General features: G+C 42.4%; 1 protein-coding gene and 1 long non-coding RNA gene across 5 annotated transcripts in view; one reads left to right on the top strand and one right to left on the bottom strand.

The window, feature by feature from the left end:
- Positions 1-509: 509 nt before the first annotated feature.
- Positions 510-4,407, bottom strand: LOC309642561. Its single transcript, XR_014253252.1, has 2 exons — positions 4,294-4,407; positions 510-2,636 (listed from the first exon to the last, which is right to left on the bottom strand). It is a non-coding gene; the product is annotated as an uncharacterized lncRNA (long non-coding RNA).
- A 19-nt stretch (positions 4,408-4,426) lies between these two features.
- The window catches only part of BMPR1A (bone morphogenetic protein receptor type 1A), a 141,665-nt gene continuing 132,923 nt past the window's right edge, over positions 4,427-13,168 (top strand). For 3 of the 4 annotated variants that reach the window (XM_082424237.1, XM_082424239.1, XM_082424238.1), the window contains exon 1: positions 5,386-5,657. The gene's annotated coding sequence lies outside the window, so the exon portion shown is untranslated. Of the gene's footprint in view, positions 5,105-5,385; positions 5,658-13,168 lie in introns of those variants that run through there. The other variant, XM_082424240.1, reaches the window with a different exon arrangement.

The following is a 13,168-nucleotide window of genomic DNA, read 5'->3' as shown; positions in this document are numbered from 1 at the left end:
TTTTTTAAAGAGCACATGGAACTTCAGAACTCAAGCACCCTTTGTTGAAGAGTTGGTAAATTTAAAGTCAGTGATCGGGAGCTCCCTGGTGGCCTAGTGGTTAGGATTCTGGGCTTTCACTGCCATGGTCCCAGGTTTGATCCCTGGTATGAAGCCTCATGGCGTGGCCAAAAGAAAAAAAAAAAGTGATAGTCAGTGATAGTTCTGTGCTATCATTACAGCATTTCTTAGACTCTCACTCCCTCACGGTAAGTGCTTTAACATTAAGCCTCAAAAATATTAAAAACAAAAGCCATAAAACCAACCCTGCCTTTGTTGATAAAAATAGAAGAAACGAGTGAGGGCAAACTATCAGTAGAGAACAAAATGAATTAGCAGCTATCTTAAGGGCAATAAATCCTGACTCAGAAACAAACATCAAATAAAGGAATTATGTACACATCTTGTTTTACTAGATTTTAAGCTTTTAGGGGACAGGAGTCTACTATAATGCCTAGTATCCTTAGTCATTCATTCATTCAGTATTTATTGAACACCTACTGGTGTGCCAGGCAGTGTGCTAGATCCTAGGGAAACAATGGAGTGAGAAAAAGACAGTTTCTGTCCCCTAGAATTTTGTGTCCCACACAGGGATAGCTACCCCAACATATGTGGTGGATAAACTAGTATGCCTATGCACATTGGTAGCACCACACTACACCTAGGAATACATTTGGATAACCATGTACAGCATGTACAGTTGATACAGTATGGCTGTTAATGACACAGCATTTCTGATCCAGGATTGTTATCTCCCCAGTTATCTCAGCTTGAATCTTTATCATGACACCTTGTCTTTCTTTGACTGGTCATTCACAAGGTAATCATACTCAGCTCCAGATGCTGGGATTTCTGGACTACTAGTGCCAAAGGAATTCTTGAGTAGAATCAGTGTTTAGGAGTAGTAAGTAGAGTCAGATATGGGTTATACATTTACATATGTGTTATATAAATATACATATATATACATACACATATATACATATTACAAGCATCTATTACACTTCATTTTTTAACCAGACAAAACCAAAAACCATATGTATATATATATTCTATCTTTATTTATTTATATCTGTTTTTTAACCAGACAAAAACAAAAACCAACTATATATATTATATATATATATATATATACTTTCTATCTGTCTTTATTTATATCCGGTTAAAAAATAAAGTGTAATAGGTTATAAACCCACTGCTCTCAGGACAGAGAAAGGCAGGGAGGTGAACTGCTACAGGACAGGGAAGGACAGATTTACCGTGGGCTGAGTGGAGCTGGGGTAGGGAGGCCCCAGCTCCAGGTGTTGGGTGGGAGGAACTCCAGCCCTCTAGGCAGATAGCCAGAGAGCAGTGAGCAAACAACAGGTGGTAGTCCAGGAGAGCAGCAGGCATCAGGATGTCCAACTTGAGGTAATGGGGGAAAGGAGGCCTGATAGATGGATATAATATGGACTCAGAGAATCTAGGAAAAAAGCTGAAGGCAAACAAGCATTGCTATCAGTGCACAGAAGAGTCTGTGTTGTAGGGCTGGGGCAGACTCCAGAGAGCAAAGTCCAGACAACAGGCAGAGAAAATCAAGTTCCACACAGGCTAAAAGGCCATGGCTTCAAGAGCAAGAAAAGGGCTATAAGTCAGTGCTTAGAAGGGGGCCAAGGTTAGGGCTCCCCAAGTAGGTAGCAGAAGCAGCAGGAGGCTGAGTCCTGGGCTTGGGACTGGAGCTCTGGGAAGTATTCCTGTCACAGGGCCAGGAGAGGATTGGGCTCTATGGTAAAAGGTGTATTGATAGTAGGGAGAGGTCTACAGAGAACATGGACTAGGCAGGACCAAGTGGTGACTACTTTGTAGCAAGAGCCTCACTAAACCATCTTTTAATCATAGGAAACAAGTCCTTTGAAACAAGGAGAAGTGAAAATGGAAATGGGAAAAGGAACAAGTTATTTATAAGTGAAAATAGAATGGGAAATCAAGTACTATACCATTACAAAGAAAAAACAAATTCAGATCTTTAAACTTTTCTCTATCTTGTGCACTGAGCTATATTTATATATAACCATCTTTTTTTCTTAAACACAATTTCTGTTTTGGCTTGGTCCTTCTAAACCATGACAGGGTATTATTAACCAATAAAATGATGTAGTAGTGTCCATGCTGAAAAATGTAGCTGTTTCCTCTACTCTTCACAGCACTCTTGTCCATTAATACTGGGTTTGAAATCAACCTAAAGCATCACTCTGCCAAGGGCATCCCTTCACTATTCCCTCCTTAGTGGACTCTATCTCCATACCCACGATGACTTAGTGCTGCCTCTGCCTCATAAAGTCTTTACAGCAGGAAAATGACTTTGGATGGATTAATTTGGATGAATCTATCCAACTAATGCCTTCCCTGAAAGCAGATGTCTCCTTTTCACTGAAGATGGTATAACCCATAGCTTCCCTGATCCACCCTCACCTTTTCAACATATCCAAGCCACCCTCTAAAACTGGGTCTTGGGATTCCCTGGCAGTCCAATGGTTAGGGCTCCACGCTTCCACTGCAGGGGACCCGGGTTTGATCCCTGGTCAGGGAACTAGGATCCTGCAAGCCACGCAGCACGGCTAAAAGAAAATAGAAAATAAATAAATAAATAAGTAAATAAAAACCTGGGTCTTGATGACAAGGTTTAGAAATGCTTAGAGGAAATTCTATCCTTATCTCACTCATTCATTTAACAAATATTGAGCACTAGATATGTGCCAGGAACTAGGCTCTGAGGAAACAGTTGAGAACAAGATTGACAAGGTCTTTGCTCTCACGGAGTATACATTCTAGAGGGTCAGAGAAACCCTCTAGACCATAAACAAATAACTAAATGAACAAGGTAATTTCATATAGTAAAAAGTGGTATAAAGAAAATAAAATTGGCTGTGTTGGGGTGCTAATTTAAGACAGGTGATCAGGGAAAAGTGTCCTTGAGGTCCTGAGAACTGTAGGAGAAAGGTGATTTTGCATTCCAAACTAATGCTATGTGATTTGGGCATGCAACTACCATTCTTGAGACCTGTACCTCAGACTATGCAGAGAAAAAAGGCCCATTTCCAGAGCATTCTATTAACCTACTTAAAGGAAAACCATCACATTAGAGAATGTTGAATTTGGACCTTGAGGTGTTGCGTTTGAGTTTGGGGGCCAGACTGTGCGTGTCCAGATGTCTCCTTGGGCTTCCTGGCTGCTCTTGTTCATTTAGTGGGCAGGCAAACCAGAGAAACAGGCCAGCATGCATACACATGCCAGGAACCAGAGAAAACACCATGCCCTGCTCAGTTGTCAGTAGGTAGGTTGCCCGCTGTGATAAAGCTAAGGATTTCAGCCTGGGCACTAAGGTGGGCCTTATCCAAGGAGAGCAAAAGGATGTCTAGTAAAATTTCCAAAAACTTGAAAAGGAGATCCTTTTGTAGAGAAGCAAAGATGTCATGACTTAAAATTTGATGCTTCAGTTTTGCTCTTATTTCTACAGTGGCATATAACACAACCTAGGCAACACAGATTTGTACATTTCGGAAACTTGATGTACTAAACTACCAACCTGAGGTTGTCTATTTTATAGACTGATTCATATGTCTGAAAATTGAACTAGGCTCTAGAGGGTATATTAACACACTTGTCATAGTTTTATCTGCCATGACACATTGCTCAGCTTACATCAATGAGTTCTTTGGTCAATCAGTCTGAATCTCCTCGAGCAAAAGGTCCACCCTTTCCCTTGATATCAAAGCAGTGTCCTATGTAGAAAACTTGAAAAAGTGACAAATTTTAGGAGATGCAGGGAAACTCATGTATCATACATTCATCCTGCATAGCAAGATCCATGACTCTCAAACCTGAGACAGGTATAGAGTTCAGGAAAAAACTTAAAGAATAAATAGAATTGAAAAATAACTTGGAATTACAGAAGGTATCTGAGGAATTAAGGGCAAAGGTGGATGTATAAAAGGGGGACAGAATAAAAGATGGACAAAAAAAACCCCGTTAAACAAGAATGTAAGGGAATTTAGCCATTTAAAGAAGAATATAAATGGAATCTAAAGGCCTGGAATCTAAACGTCTCTCAAGGGAGAATGTGTGTAAAACACAAACATCAGGGCCTGGCACATTCTTTTCCTTGCCTCTTTTTACCCCCAGTTTAAAAAGTGATTTTATAAAGGTAACTTTAAAAAAAGAGTATCTTTTGTAAAGAGACTTAATTTAACACCATACATTCGTTGAAAGACTTACCAAAGAGATCAAGGTCACATTTGGTTGTTAAAAAGGGACCTAGACTCTTTCTTCACATCCAGGACATTGAATACTTTTAACGGCATTTTCCAAAGAATGAGGACAAATGGAAGAAAAGAGGTAGTGACAATTATTTATGTTTTCCAAATGGAGGGAATGAGGCTCCGGAGTGTATCCGAGGTCCCTAGAGTGAGCCAAAGGCAGAGAAGGGAGCAATATTTATAGTCCGCTGACTTCAGTTCTGTTGGGTTAACGCCGCTCCTCATCTTATGCCTTTGGAATTCACGGGCTCCATCACAGGGTCCGCGGGCGGGCCAGGCCTCGGAGCTCCAGGATCGACGCGGAAATGCTCCTTTCCCCTGCAGCTCACCCGGAGCCTGTCCACCTCCACCTCCCTACCTGCGCCATGGCACGCTGGCAAAGAGCCCAGGAAGAGAAGCCGGGGAGCTGTGGGTGAATAATGGTTACACTGTGGCTACATTATTCTTTCCTTTGTCGCAACCACTACTACCACGATCGGGCAGTTCCCCGCCGTGGCGTGTGAATTCCCAGCGATCAGGCTTATTCCGCAAGCGCTGACTTGCCCTCACGTGTCAGAGTTTTTGTTGAGTTAGTTTGTCGGGGGGAGGGGTCCACACGAAGGAACCCCGGAACACTGGCAGTGCCGGAGGGCCCGGCCAGCGCGCAGCAAGGGGCTGCGATGTCCGCGCTGTTCCACGGCGCTCAGTCGTGTGCGGCGCGAGCACTGCGTCTGCTCGACACGGCTTCCGGACACTGGCCAGCCCCGCCACAGCGGCAATGGGGCGTCTTGGTGAGGAGGGGCCGACGGGGCCGCGCGGAGGAGAACCCCCCCCCCCCACGGCAGCCCGGCGCCCCCTTGCCGGCTGCCAGCCCTCCTCCCCGGCAGTGGGGCGCCGAGCCCCTCAGACCCTTCGGGCACTTCCGCCGCGCGCTCGGCTCCTTTCGCGTCCCCGGCCGGGCGGGGCGGGCGCCCTCCCAGTGCGCGCGCGCTGCCGCCAGTCTCGCGGAGGCCCGCCCCTCCCCCCAGACCCCGCTCCCGTGCCGGCCCCCCCCACTCCTCCCTCCTTGGCGAGTGTCGGCGGCGGCGGCGACGGCTGCCGAGATTGGAATCCGCCTGCTGGCGCTCGGCGAAGGAGGAGGGAGGAGGGCGGGCAGGAAGGCTCGGGCTGCGCCGCGTCCGTCCGCGCGAGACGAGAATCGTACAGCCGCGCGAGGGGCGACCGGGCTGGGGCCGCTGCACGCCCAGGGCGGAGGCCGAGCCGGGCCCCCGCCTTGCCCCGGCGGCTCGCCGCGCCCACCCCGCTCCGCGCCGAGGGCTGCAGGATGAGTTCCCCAGGGTCCGGGTGAGTTGGCTCGTCCGGAGAGTGCGTGTGCGCGTCGGAAGAGGCCGGCCGCGGCAGGGAGGCTGGCGCGGGCTCGGGGCGAAGTTTCGGGGGGAGCCGGGAGCGCGAGGGAGGCCCGAGCTGGGGGCCGCCGGGCCTGGCCGCTCCGCAGGGTCCCCGCTGCCCCGGCTCTGTCAGGCCGCAGCCGACTGGGCCCTGCCGCCCCGGGCCTGGCCCTGCCGGAGACCCGGGCCCCCTGGCCGCCCCCCGCGACGTCCCAGCCTCTGGGCCCCTCTTTGTTCCCCACCCCCGGGTTTCAGGCCGAGTTTGGGGAGGCGGTGTGGGCGAAAGCTGCCACCAAGGACGATTCTTGAATCCTTAAATGGGAAAGACGCTCACCTCCCCGCCCGGGAGCTGCGAGGGTGATATTCGCGATTTGTCCATTACGTTTCTGCAAAAAAAAAAAAGAGAAAACGAATGTCTGTTTCGTGGGGCGGTAGAGCCAGGAGGAACTGCCAGCCCTCCCGCAAAACTTGCCCGCGGGAAGGTGCCAGGTTTCTCGGAGGTTCACCTGTTGTCCTGCGCTGCTTCCGCTGCCATGTCTGTTGTGATTCTGCACTTCAGTTTCTGAAAACTTTCTGCTGGATTGAATGTAACCCTTTTTTTCTCTTTCCAGACTCCTACTGGAAAGGTTTGGCAAGAAAAAAAAAAAATAGCTTGCGTCAGGGAAGAAAAATAGTGTGCTGTGTGCTAGGATCTGGCGTTTTGTGACTTGTGCTCTTTCAGGCTCTCGGATGTTTTAATTTGGTCAAAGTGCTGCAGGTTTTGTCTTTCAGACGGTTAGCAAACTGTTCTGAGTACATAGTACGAACTTGGCACGTTCACCTGTGTTACGTCATTTAATCCCTATGATAATCCTGGTTAGTATATTCCTCATTTTTTAGAAGAGGAAACCGAGACGCAAAGAGGTTGAATAACTTGTCTAAATGAGCTGGGATTTGAACCCAAGATTTTTTCTATTATTCAGGATCTGTTAAAGTGAGGCATGCGAAGAGTTAAACAACAACAACTACAAAAAGCCTTTCTCTGTAGACACTCTGACGTTTAGGAGCGCTTTTCAGTAAACTCATATTGAAATGATCGCTATTTTGTTGCTTGAGTTGAAAACAACTCCTTTATTGTATTTATTTCAAAAGAGGAGTTCAAGTCTGAATTAAAGTAGAATGTATCAATGCTTATAACTTTTCAGTTGTTGAAATAGAAAGTTTCTGAACTAGAATTTTATTTAAATATTTAAAATTAAAGCTAAAATACGGGCAGTTCTGAGCTAGAAATGGGTTGAAGTTTACAAAAGGCCAGTTGAAATTTAGAATGATCTCTTAACAGAATCAGTGTTCCACTCCTGTTTTGCACCACCACCACGCCCCGCCCCTCACCCCCCACCCGCCCGCACATTCTCCGTAGAACTCTTAAACTTTTTCTGCTTTCTTCACTTCACATCCTTTCCTGAAAACATTGAGGCATCCAATGGGAGCTCCTTCCAGAATTTGCTGGATTCCTTTTATCATCTTCTTTCCTTCCATCTTAGTGGAAGAATATTTTTTGTCCTGCCTCCTGGTTAACACCTTGTTTCATTTTTCTCTTCTTTCCTACTTAATGGAGTATAAGTTACTCTTTTGTCTTAGAGTTCTTACAAGTATGAAGGTGCCTAAGATTTCTTCAATTTACAAAAACATTCCCTTGAGTCTGCTACTCCCTCAACCTGTCTTGTTGCTGCCTTTCCTTTTCAAATCATATTAACAATAAAAAGAAATTATGTTCTTATAAAAGTAATACATGTTCGTTAAAGAAAAATAGAGCAAAATGAAGTAAAATTAAAATTCACTCCTTCATAATCCCAACTCTAGACATTGCCAAGAGTAGTTTACTTTTCCTGCCTTTACTTCCTGGCGATCCATTCACTTCTTAACCCCGTATTATCTGGATTTCACCTTCACAAAGGTCACCTGTAACCTAATAAACACTTTTAAAGCCCCCTTTCTAAGTCAGCTTGAGCTTTTTGTAGCACTTAACATCGACCCATCATTCTTGAAATACCTTTCCTTGTCCATCATTCACCTGTCCATTTCATTCAACGAATACTTACTGTATTCTAACGTAACACACGAGTCAGTAGGAGGCAACAACAGATAAGGTGCCTTGCCTTCATGGAGCTTAAAGTCTACTAAGGGAGACATATATTTAAGAATGAATTCTATAATTAAATGTAATTGTATAGATAAAGTGCGGAGTATTTATAAGAGCTTAAAGTGGGGGCCTGACCTGGTGCTGGTGTATGTTGGAAGAATCTCAGAAGGCCTTCTTAAAAATGTTATGTTGAAAGCCTGTGACAGTTCCGAAGGATGAGTATGAATTAACTAGATGAAAACAGGGCTTCTGTGACATTATACTGACCTCGTTACTCTTTGCCCCTTTTCACTTTCTGTTCTTCCTTCCTCCTCATTAATGTAAGTGTTCTCCAAGTTTCACTTTTCAGATCATTTTTCATACATCTCTGGTCCTTTGACATTGTTTCAGACCCTTCTGTCTGAATAATTCTCAAATTTCTATTCTTTATTTCTCTTCTGCCCTTGAATCCTGGTTTTTCAAATTGTTTTATGTGTATCTCTACCTGATTATTCAGGTTCAAAGTGAACTCCTCCTTCTTACCAAACTTGTTTCCCTGGTGTTCCTTATTTTTGTTGATGTTATCCCAAACCTAGTCCTTTCCCCATCCCATCACGTGTTGTCTGTAGCCAACATCTGTTGGTTCTGCTTTCATGGTATTGTCACTCTTCTCTCTATTCATGCCAACTCTGGTACAGTTCTTAATACATGTTGGTATCAAGGTTATAATAGATTACAAAATGAGTTGGGCCACTTTCCTTCTTTTTTCTCTTTTCAGGAACAGTTTAGACTGGGATTATCTTTTACTTGAGAGTTTGGCAGAACTCACCTATAAGAGCATTCAGGCTTATATATATATTTTTTTCCTGGAGAGGAATTTGAGTACCATTTCAGTTTATTTAATAGCTGTTGATCTGTGTAGGTTTTCTATTTCTTGTGTGAATTTTCGTGTTTAATATTTTTTCCAGAAATTTATTTATTGAGTTTTCAAATCTAGTGTTATTTGGTTTTCACATAATTCTTTTTTCTTTAAATTTCTTTGATTCGATATACTTATATACAATATTATGCCCTGTGTACATATTTGTATATTTGATAATTTTCCCTCTTCAATCTTTTTTTTTTTTTTTCCCTCCTAGCTGAATCAGGTTCTCATCCCACCTGGACTAATGTTATGATCTTCTTGCCTTTACTTCCACCTTTATCCAGGTTAACTTATGCATTTCTGCCTAAATTAATCTTGAATCCCATTCTTGTCACTTCCCCACTCAGAAGTTTCCAGTGTCTTCTATTAAATGAAATTGTTTCCTTGGGATTTGCCTCAGATTTGCCAGATTCTTATCTTCCACTATTTTTGCTTCCTGCACATGTTCTTTCCACCCTTCATCTGCTGTTGCTTATAACTCTTCCCTCTACTGGGACTGCATAAATGGTAATTGTTGTATGTACAAGTCCTGCCTCCTTCAAGCTCCATTTCAAATTCCATCTCTTTTTGAAGTCTTCCCCGTTTTCTAATTCTGGATGGAACCCCTTCTGAAGAAAGGGATTTTCTTTTTTTTTTAAAAAAAATAAATAAATTTATATATTTATTTATTTATTTTTGGCTGCATTGGGTCTTCATTGCTGCGCATGGGCTTCTCATTGCGGTGGCTTCTCTTGTTGCGGAGCACAGGCTCTAGGTGCGCAGGCTTCAGTAGTTGCGGTGCGCTGGCTCAGTAACTGTGGCTTGCGGGCTCTAGAGCACAGGCTCAGTAGTTGTGGTGCACCGGCTTAGTTGCTCTGCAGCATGTGGGATCTTCCCAGACCAGGGATTGAACCCGTGTTACCTGCATTGGCAGGCGGATTCTTAACCACTGCGCCACCAGGGAAGTCCCAAAAGGGATTTGCTTAATGCATGAAGTTTTTAATCTAATATTTTCTTTTTGCACTTACTCATTTGTTTTTTTTTTTCTTCCAGTTTTATTGAGATATAATTGACATACAGCACTCTATAAGTTTATGGTATACAGTGTAATGATTTGACTTACATCATGAAATGATTATCACAGTAAGTTTAGTGAACATCCATCATCTCATATAGATACAAAATTAAAGAAATAGAAAACAAAATTTTTTCCTGTGATGAAAACTCTTAGGATTTACTCTCTTATCAACTTTCATATATAACATACAGCAGTGTTAATTATATTTATCATGTTGTTGTACATTACATCCCTAGTACTTAACTTACCTTATAACTGAAAGTTTGTTGCCTTTTGTCACTCGTTTGTCTTTTTAAAAAAACAACCTTATTGAAATATAATTTGTATACAGTGATATGTACACATGTTAAGTGTGTACTTTTGTGAGTCATTTGGTCTTTTACAGCGATTTTTATACAAATATTAGTTCTGCTCCTAGACTGTAGAAGGGGTCTGTAACTGGCTTTGTTGCATATTAAAATGATAAATGGAAAAAGGCCCTATCTAGCCTGGCAGTAGCTGGATATCAGTTGTAGTTGTACTGATATGACTTTTGGATCTTGGGAGCAGGGAGCCGTGGAGAGCAAGGAAAATGGGTTTCCTCTCAGGCTAAATTTTGGTCTAGAAAGCCTTTCCTTCCCTCTTCCACATTTTATTAGTGTTTATGCTTTTAGAATGTTGTTTTAAAACCTCAAGGTCCATATTGACCACATCAGTCCAACTCTTTAACCCTAAGATTAAATGCTGAGTTGTGTTGAATTATGTCAACTATAAGATGCACCATAATTTTATAGACCATTTATACAGAAAATATGCTTCTAGTTAGTTTTAAGAAGCCGTCGATTGTAAGATGCATCCTAATTTCAGAGGTGCTAAAATATGAAAAATATATGCGCTTTATAATTGGTGAATAGGGTTTCTCTCACTTATCAAAACTCCCATCCCTTTAGTGTAGATGTTGGGAAGAAGAATTTAAACCACACTAATGTAGGAGTGACTTATAGCTCTATTGTTACTGTGAAAAGTCATTTTTTAAGAGAGGATGCTTGTTAAACCTCTTTAACAAGTAAAATGTTTCAGGCAGTATAGAGAAATATTTATTTTTGGATGGGGTCTCTCACGACAAGGTATGCCAATCTGATTGCGAGGTACTTTGACACCCCCCTGCCCCCCACTTTTTCCTCTTAATTTCTTTTGCTCATTTTCTGAACTTACAGGCTATCTAAAGAGCTGGTAATTTTCACACAGTGGCACAGATTATGTAAGGGGGGAATTGTGGGAGAGTTGTGACAACCAATTTTGTGGGTTATTTTAAAGATAATATCCAGTATTAATATATCATCATTAACAATCATCATATACCTAATTTTTTAAAAAGTAGATATAAAAGTAATTGTAAATATTTAGGTAATTTACTAAATCATAGTTATAATGTTTGTGAATTTTATAGCCAGTTTTTTTGTTTTTTAAAAATTAATTAATTAATTATTTTGGCTGCGTTGGGTCTTCGTTGTTGCGCGTGGGCTTTTTCTAGTTGCGGTGCATGGGCTTTTTCTAGTTGTGGCGAGTGGGGGCTACTCTTCGTTGCGGTGCGTGGGCTTCTCATTGTGGTGGCTTCTCTTGTTGCGGAGCACAGGCTCTAGGCACGTGGGCTTCAGTAGTTGTGGCACGTGGGCTCAGTAGTTGTGGCTCGTGGGCTCTAGAGTGCAGGCTCAGTAGTTGTGGTGCACGGGCTTAGTTGCTCCGTGGCATGTGGGATCTTCCCGGACCAGGGATTGAACCCATGTCCCCTGCGTTGGCAGGTGGATTCTTTTTTTTTTTTTTAACATCTTTATTGGAGTATAATTGCTTTACAATGGTGTGTTAGTTTCTGCTTTATAACAAAGTGAATCAGCTGGCAGGCAGATTCTTAACTGCTGCGCCACTAGGGAAGTCCTTACAGCCAACTTTTAATTTTATTGAAGTATAGTTGATTTACAATGTTGTGTTAATTTCTGCTGGATAGCAAAGTTGATTCAGGATATTGAATATAGTTCCCTCTGCTATACACTAGGACCTTGTTTTTTATCCATCCTATATATAATAGTTTGCATCTGCTAATCCCAAACTCCCACTACTTGCCTCCCTCATCGCCTTCCCCCTTGGCAACAAGAAGTCTGTTCTCTATGTCTGTGAGTCTGTTTCTGTTTTGTAGATAAGTTCATTTGTGTCATACTTTAGATTCCACATATAAATGATATATGATATCAAATATCTTTGATATTTATCTTTCTGTGTCTTATTTACTTTGCTTAGTATGATAATTTCTAGGTCCGTCCATGTTGCTGCAAGTGGCATTATTTCATTCGTTTTTATGGCTGAGTAATATTGCATTGTATATATATACCACATCTTCTTATCCATTCATCTGTAGATGGGTATTTAGGTTGTTTCCATGTCTTGGCTATTGTAAATAGTGCTGTATAGCCAATATTTTAAAGGCTATCAGTTCTAAAAAAATATTGATAGAAACAAAATGACATGCTCAAAGATCCCCAGTAATGTTTTTTGAAGAAAGCACTAGAGTAGGGTCTTAAGGAGATCAGATGATTAGTGGAATCCATCTTGTGGACTCAGGAGGGGATCCCTAAACCAAGTTCATAAGGGCAGTTAAATATAGAACTAATGAATAGGCACGAACTAGATGAGGAATGATATTCTTGAGTATCTTTTATTAAAAACTGGTGAATTTGAGCTACCCTGATATTATGGACATTGTTACTCTTCTATACTTTTATGTTTCTGATGAACCTTGTTTTCTTACTGTATACATTTTTTATACCACTAATAACATCTGAAGCTGTGGAGCTTGGTTGTTGCTCTATCTGTATATAATTGGGTGTTCACTTAAGGAGGATAGTGGTATGTCAAGTGTGGGGATAAAATAGTCAAATTTGCAGTTTTGTGAGATTAGTTACATAGCGGAGAATCAGTTTGAAGAAAAGAAGACTGAAGACACTAAAACTTGTAGGGAAGCTGTTCCATCCTGGCTCAGACTAGCATAGTGGCAGGTAATTAGGGTGTAGAATGGAGAGGACTTGGTAATTAGCTGGGGGAGAGAGGAGGAATGGGATTGTCAAGAATGACTCCCAGGTTTCTAAATTGGAAACCTGGTAGGGTAGATGTGTGTTGTTGGCTGAGATGAAAAAAGTGGAGGGAGAGCTGGCTTCTGGAGGAAAATAGTTTAGTTTTGATCCTCTGGAACACCAGGTAGAGAGTTCTACTTGGCAGTTGCTTGCATATATTGGTCTGGAGTTTGACAGCGATTTGGGCTGGAGGTAGACATTTGGGAGTGATTACCATATAAGTTGTATATTTCAACAATGGGAATTGGGTGGCTCTCTCAGGTGACTTTTGCTTGCAAGT

This window comes from Balaenoptera physalus (genome assembly GCF_965194825.1).
Source record: "Balaenoptera physalus genome assembly, chromosome: 14".
NCBI classification, from domain to species: domain Eukaryota; kingdom Metazoa; phylum Chordata; class Mammalia; order Artiodactyla; family Balaenopteridae; genus Balaenoptera; species Balaenoptera physalus.
This window is presented reverse-complemented; position numbering and strand designations above follow the sequence as displayed.